This window comes from Athene noctua, chromosome 1 (genome assembly GCF_965140245.1).
Source record: "Athene noctua chromosome 1, bAthNoc1.hap1.1, whole genome shotgun sequence".
Lineage (NCBI taxonomy): Eukaryota > Metazoa > Chordata > Aves > Strigiformes > Strigidae > Athene > Athene noctua.
Genome location: NC_134037.1, coordinates 171,187,710 through 171,195,873, shown reverse-complemented (window position 1 = coordinate 171,195,873; position 8,164 = coordinate 171,187,710).

The window sequence follows — 8,164 nt, the reverse complement described above, 5'->3', positions numbered from 1 at the left end:
GGCAAAACCGGGAAACTTTTCAGTTCTTTCCCTCAGAAGGGCCATATTTAAATCCACATAATTCTGTTTGAAACACACCTATTAGAATAGAACATAAGCAAAAGAACTTCTGTGGAATAAAAAATATTGCTAGTGAAATATAATAAGGCTCTCATACTGTGCAGAGAGCACTGAAATATTTGCGTTTGATTTTAACAGAAATATGATCAGGCTTTTATACTGTTAGAAAGTGGAGAAAGATTAATTGCAAGGGGTTTAATGGAGACAGCATATTTATCGTGTGAAGAGTCTTGGAGGAGTGTATTTTAATTCACCCATTAATTTTCTGAACATTGTCGTGTTTGTTCTTAAAATTCCAGGGATCTTTCCTTACTCAGCCAGTTGTAAGGACCTGCTGCACACTTGTACCAGGGGTTCTTTGTCACCTCGCACTCAGTAAAAAGAATTTTGCGCTTTTAAATGTCTTCCTAAAACATATAAAAGAATAAGCAGGTGAGAGCTTGTCAGTTTCTTTCAAAGGTTTGTTATATTAAATTCTGCTAAAATAGAAAGCCATGCCTTATCAGTCATGATCTGAATATGAAGGTTTTTAAAATCTAGGATACATGACTGAAATACAGACATAAGAAACAAACTAGCTTGAGTCCCCTACTCTTCAGCAAAGCACAGAAGTATGTCAGTAGTACTGTTTTATGTAAATGCTACTGTCTCCTAGGGTGGTAAAGGACTAAAGCCCTTTCTCCAAACACTTGTCTGCTCTATACAAGTTCCCCACATCAGTGGTTTCACTGATGAGCCACCTTAGACACAGACCTTTTCTTAATAAAACATCTTTTACAACACTTACATTAGATATAAAGACCATGCCTTAGTTAAATTCTTAAGACAGTTGTGGCTGCAACACCACCACAGCTTCCCAGGCAGGACATACAGTGCTCCTCATTTACCTGGAGGACAAGGCTGGGCAGCGAGCTACAGGTGAGCTCAAAGGTCAGTCCTCTTGTGGCCATATGCCACTGCTTGCCATCTGACCATTCCTATCGGCTGGACCTCTCCCTGAAAACTTCCTCCTTCCGTGTATTTGGGGATTTTCTCTCCTGGGGGCAGGCGAAGGGGTCACTTTCACAATAAACTGATTCTCTTGCTGTCAAATTGCTGACTCGAAAGATCCTGCCCTAGAAACAAAGGGTGGCCTCTCACCTTTGTTTGGGAAACTGCACATGGTACTCAGCAGTTTAGGCAACACTATCTGGTGCCATGACCCTGCTGCAGTGGCACAAGGAACGTTTTCTGAAAGACAGGAATGTCTCAAGTTTGCTCCTGCAGACAGTGTGGGGAAGCAGTGCAAGGAGGATGGCAGTGAGTGGTTGAAGGCAGGACTTGAGGGAGCTCCATGTTTCATTGTCAAGGGACAACTGCCACTGCAAAACTCTTCCTCCCATTTTTACTAAGCTCCTGATTTGCTGGGTGCCAAAGTGAACTACTGTGCTTGCTCTGGCAGGGCTCTGCCACTGCCCACACTCACTGGGGTCTCTGGGCACGCTCCAGAATTACCCCCACTTCCAGTGGGATCTGAACACGAGTGGCTCTCTCATTAAGGCTGTCCTTTAACACAAATCTTTGGTCCTAGCTCTGCTGGGGAGGTAAGAATCTCTTAGCACTCCTGATACTGTCAACAGAGACAGGAGTGCAGTCTGTGTGACACACACTGTTGAACTCATGCTGCATCTGTGTTTACAAAAGGGACTGACATCTGACCTGTCCTTCCATCCAGTTCCACAAATTCCTTATTCAAATGAAAAAAGTGCTGCTGATAGCAAGATTATTAAAATAACTGTTTCAACTAATGGGACCAATTAGGAGTTCAGTTAAAAGTGACTGAAGAAAAAAGTTGGTCTCACTTATGGCCTCAGCTTGGCATGTTTTCCTTCCCTTCTTAGGTATTTTTGCTGTCTTCCCATATGCAGTCATCTGAAATAAGCAGTTAATTAATTCACCAATATCGTAGTTAGTCTTACAGTTAAAGATCCTGACCTTCCAGGGTGCTGGGCAGCTCTGGTTTCCACTGGCCTCATCTTGACTTTGGAAACTGGAAGGAGTCCCTGGAGGGGGCATGGCAGCTGGCCATATTCAGATAATATATTCAAGTGAGACCTCGATATGTACCGTGTCTCATCTAGTCCTCCTTCCTTCCCTGGTACATACTTGCAAAGTGTGCTCACAGTCAAATGAAATACAAGTTTTCCTAAGTTTTAACCTACAATAAAAATGCTACTCTGCCTATTCACCATCGAGCACGTCCCAGGGGGAAACCACCCCGGTTGCAAAACAGGTCTTCCTCTTTTCATTCTTGTAAGACTTTCTCTGCTGGGTGGGGACTTTCTGCCTTTCAGTCCTCGAACAGTGGGTAAAACCAAATTAGAAACAGAAAAACAAAAAGCTATGAAACACAAGGTACTTTTGAACAAACAAGAAATAATGTTACAGTCTCATTACAGCACTTTTTCTCAGAATCCTGGCCTATTTTGGAGTATTCTTAGCAAATTAAGGTTGACTGGTTTTATTTTTTCATCTTTCAATAAGTTCTTTGTAGAAATCATAGCCAGGTGTAAGCCCTGACACCTCAAACACATAGGTATATATGTTCAAAGGAAGTTAGGAGCATACATTAAGATGCTAATGCTTATAAGCATTGGCAGGATCAAGATCCTCATGTCTGACTGTGTACAACAGCATCAGTTCCACAGACACAAGCCAGACTAGTTATTTGTCATGAACAACACATTTGGTTTTGCATTTCATACAGACCTTAGCAACTCACTGGTCTTATTTATATCCACCACACACAAACCAACCCAAACTAGCAGCAAAATTAATTACAGTAGAGTGGAAAAGTGTTGAGAGACTTGCTGAAAGCTTACAAATGCTTTCCAGCCCCATTCTGCACCTCTGCTAACTCCATTCCCTCCCTTTCTGCTGGTATTCTTCTCCCTGGCTAACTGGTGTATCTTTGCCTGACGAGCTACTGCCAATTTCTCTCTGTCCATCCTCTTCTACCAATTAATTGCTGCTGTCACCCCTTCACTCACCCACTCCTCCCTGATCCCCAGCTCTGCAAGTTTGCTGAAAATCTCCAGCTCCCACAATCTTTTGCCAATTTTGCAAATGCTTTTGCATGCACACTGCAAGTGCAGGAAGAGGTGTGAGGGCTTCGCTCCCAGCTCCAACCAGTGCAGCACATGTCTCTCATGACAGGATTCAGCCGCAGCCTCCCTGACCCTACCAACAGACCAGGGCTGTAGCCACCTCCACATTGACCAAACAGACTATTTTGTTCCCCTCCTGTAATATTCTCTCCTCCTGCTTAATGATTTTTATTTTAAATTCTATGATGAAGGGAATTTATGAGCTGCTCTACTCTAGTATTTTATCATGTGTGGGTCAAATTATGTACTTTTATCCTGTAAAATGTACCTGCATTTGACATCGTATTTCATTTGCATTGTTTAGAAATGAGGGACATGGACAGAAAACTCACTTCCGCCCCATATACCTACCCACCTTGCAGAGCATTATTGTAGCAGGAGGGAGGGAAAAGCCAGCCAAGGGGGAGTCAGACCATCTCTCTCCCTTGGAACTGATGCTTTATAATTTGGGCAACGATTTACAAAGCAAAGTGCCCTGCAAATAACTCTTTGGTTGATTTTGTTTTGTACTTGTAGGTCAACTGGTGTTAAGACCAGAAAACATGCAAATACCATTCACCATGATTTTTATGGCCCTCTGGAGAAATGGAATGCAGAGACATCTTCGGTCAAGTCACCTTTGAAGTAAAGTGTATATGTTTCTTATGCTGTTTTTGTGTTTTTATACTCCTGTGAGTTAGACTGGACCATGTAAAAGTCCAGGGTCTGTACTGTGGCTCTGTAAGGTTTCTCTCTGGATGATGGAGAGCGCTGAAAAAATTCCGATGGAATTCTCCTGGGTGCAGAAATGGCATAGGGAAGAACTGAGACAGTCATCATCTCTTTGCAGGCCAAAATGTAGTTGTCAATACCGGTGTTAATAGCAAGGCATTGTGGCACAGCAAGTGTCCAGTTTCATATCATAGCTTCCCCACCTGTCTAGACCAAAGAGAGTTCTACCCTGCAATCCCATGCAGACAGGGCATAAGTGAATACCCCTGCAGGATGACCCAAGGCTGGGAAATCTCCCATGAACACTGAATGAAGACAGTTGCTGCTGTGGTTTTATTGTCCTCTGCCTTTTTCTCATACTTCACTTTCATCTGTGACAACCAATGCTAGCTCAAGTCGGTTTCCAGGTGGCAAATCCACACAAGCCCTCTGAGATCTTAACCTTGCTCAGACAGCATCAAGGAAATAATCAGCAAAGACTGACAAATCAACTGTAAGAAACACTTTCTAGAGCCAGACCCCCTGAGCAGCCAGAAAGAGCCCTGTAGACCATCAGCAGCCACCTTCTGCCTCAAATGATGAAAGTTCCTCTCATCTGTTAACAATTCATTACATGCTCTCACTGTAATAGGGCTGCAAATGGTTGATATGTGGATTATCATCCATTACTGTTGTCTCATGTGCATAAATTAAGTACTCAATAGCAAAGACCTAATGCTACAAACCAAAACATTGATAAAGAGTGTGCAAAGGACAGCAACAGGAGTTGCAATGAAATACTGCTTACAGAGGACTGATAACTCAGTTACCCAGTATTACTTCGCATTCACTTTACAGGAAACCTCCAAAGATTATAGTCTCTGCAGCAGTTATTGCTGCAGCTGGAAGTCAGCCCTTTTCCTGCCATTTCACACCGTCTGAGGCAGGCAGCACAAGCATAGCCAGGGAATCTTGCCCCAAGTCAGTCGTTGGTAATTTAATGAATGCCCCAATGCCTTTATTTGCACTAATCTGTCAGATGTTCAGTTGGTACCACTGTAACAGCCATCATAATAAATGAAGGGGCTGGTTGGGGACTGCAGGTTTGTATGCAGTGTGCCCCCACATCACTGCCTGGGACATGCCAGCAGCTTGTCCCCAAGCAACTGCTCTGAATAACAGCCCTCCCCCAGGATAACCGCAGTGATAGGAGTGTTGGCTTGAGCGTTGCATTACCAATGCATTAGTATATTTAGAGCACTTGCCAGTGTTCTTTATGGATGGCCTGCAAGAAGCCAATACCCTGGTTAAACCCTTTATGCACCGACTCCCTCTGTAGGAATAAATCCTGCCAGGGTGGTGGGGTGGTTAACTGTAAATTAGCAGGATGCAGCTATCAGTGACAGACTAGAGATAAGATCTCTGTAGCAACATTTGGGGAGGGGATCTTGAGGATGGCAGAAAGGGAACAGGAGTAATCAGGGAGGGAAATGATGAGAGTGACTATATGAGTCTTGGCTTGTGAGGCTGGATAGGAAAACCAGCATTCCCCAACTGTTACGCTGAAAAAAAAAATCTGCATTTCTCAGACTTAGTCAGGGGGTGATAGATATAGGCAACTTACTGATAGGAAAATAGTAGTACCACAGGTATACTTGCATTTATGTAAGCAACAGAAACTAGCCCCAAAACCAAGAAAATTATGAAAGTCCTCATGTTACTTTCAAGTCATTTGCAAAGGCAAAGCTGTAACCCATTAAGATGGCCACTTCCCCTTCAGAAGTAACAGATGTTCTCTCTTTATTTAGCTAATGTCCACAGCCATTTAATTTGTTCCAAGATGCTAGGCCTTTTCCTTCTCACCCTACCACTGGACAAAAACACTGTTCATCGCCAGCTAATGGGGACAGCTTTTGCATTTTATAACCGCACAAGGAAGCTCTATCTACAGAGAAAATACTGCTGGGCCAAGCTAGCAAACCGCTGCCTTGCATGCCAAGTAGGTATTTACTCCTGCCAAGGAAAATGTCAGTGGGAAAGGTTGCCCAGGACTGGCCTTTGCAATCTTATAAACACCACACAAGCTGCAAAGGGAACCTCTCACCTCATTTGTCTTGTTTTTCACCCAAGAATACTCTCATCTTTTAAAACACTATTCAAACCAATTTCTTGCTAGAAACTAGAACTATCAGCCCTTCTTCTGTTCCATCTGCAATGGAAAAAGTGTTTTATACGATTGCTGATGCTCCCATTTTCATCTTAAACCTTCTCCTGTCTGACTTCTAACTCTGTGCAACTCTCAAAATGCTGCTTCTAAGTAGACAGATCCCTAGTCCCCTGTTGTTGTTGCCCTCGATGTATCGGTCAGCACTAACGTGCTCAGCCATGACTTTCCTCAGAGATCTTCATCTCTGTCCTTCTCTTGAGACAACTGTCGGACTCAAATTCCTCTCTAGGACCACTGCTTTTGGGGTGGCTAATATTGCTTCCGTGTGTTCCTAGGATTGCCTGTGTCCATCCATTGCACTATTCCCTTTGCAGTCAAACTGAACATCCAGCATAGCGGGGCATCGTTCCCAATTTAGTGCTTCTAGGTGATGCAGTAACACTAACATCATTCCAATAACAATACTAGTAGTACTACTAGTATTATGGAGAACCAGGATCACACATTCTACTTGGCTACTCTTTGAGCAATTCTTAAACTAGGTTTCCAAGCTAGGTTTACTTGTTTAATCTGTTTTCTTAAACTAGATGGGAATTGAGGGAACGAACAGATTACTGAAAAAGGGAGAGACAGAGACCAGGTTTTGCAAATCCAGATGCATTTGAGGGCTGGTCCTATAAGTTAGAGTTTGCCTCTCATTCAGATCATCTACCTATGTGGAAAATAAAAAATAAATCTGGAGCTCTGTATTCTTTTTTAAGTTTCTGTTTCAGCTGTTGGTGTTTTCCATGCCCCACCACACTGCCTCTCTTCTTTGCTTTTCTCCATTTCAAGTCTGGCTTGTAAAAGAGAAAACATGCAAATTTTTACAAGTCCCTTGACCAACTCCAGTGAGTGAATGAAGAAGGCTGGCAAAATATAACCCCGATGCTATTTTTAATTCCCCAACATCTGTTCAGTATCAATGTATCACTACTGTTGCGGTCTAATATATGAATGGCAGTCCCGTACCTCTTCTCAAGAGAAAGTGCTTTTAATAGTAGCAACACTAAAATTAAAAGTATGTTATATATATACTTAAGCACGTGTAGAAAAAATTTACTTTTATGAAGCCCAACAGCTAATACAAAAATATCCGAAGTCAAGAGATGGGGTGGTGGCTGTCACATACGCAGCTTATAGCTGCTGCCGCAACTCCCGAATTCCCAGTAGGGAAGTAAGAAGAGCGTCTGTGGGGCATGTCAGCTAGCCATGACAGACAGTTTGCAGTCTCATGTTTCTTGGGAGGCTACAACAATTTCACAGAAAACATAGGTTTCGAGAGGAATGGCATAACCGTAACTGCCTCCAGCTGTTTTGTAAGAAAGTTACTGTTACTTGTTACTACCACTGCTTTTAAGACCACAGCCGGGCTATTTCCCACCTTGGCGGTTTCCATGCCAGGGACTGCGTTTGGCTGCTCTCCCGCCACCTCTCCTTTTCACGGTTCCTCGCTGCCGGGAGCGGCGCTGAGCCCGGGCCCCGGGCTGTCTCCCTCAGGCCAGCCCCTGGCAGCAGCTGCCGACCAGCCGCTCAGGCAAGGGCAGCCCCGGGATCCTGTCGGGGTGCTGCGAAGCGCCGCCGGGCGGCGTGGCGCTCACCCCGGGAGCCGCGTCCGCCCTCGAGGACCGGCCTCTCCCATTCCCTCCCGCCCGTAGCCCAGCCCGGCCAGGCCGCGCTCTCCCTCTTCCGCGGCGGGAACGCCCGGGCCGTGCCCGGCCGGCTGGGCAGCCCGGGGAGCTTCGGCCGCTCGGCCCCGGGCCCTGCCCGCCCGCCTGAGCCACCGCCGGGCCTGGCAGACGCCCCGGCCGCGGGCGGACAGCGGGCGGGCGGGCCGGTGGCTGCGGACGTTCTGCCGCGCCACCACCCGCCGGGTCCGGCTGCGCCTCCCCACAGGGCGGCGGGGGGACGGCGCGTTCCCTCCGGGGAGCCCGAGCGGGGCGGGGGCGCTGCCGGCGCTCGGCCGCGTCCTCCCGCGGCGCCACCTGCCGCCGGCTGCGGCCCCGGCCCGCCGTGCCCGGAGGCCTGAGGGGGCCGCGCCGCGCTGGCCCCCTTTGCCGGG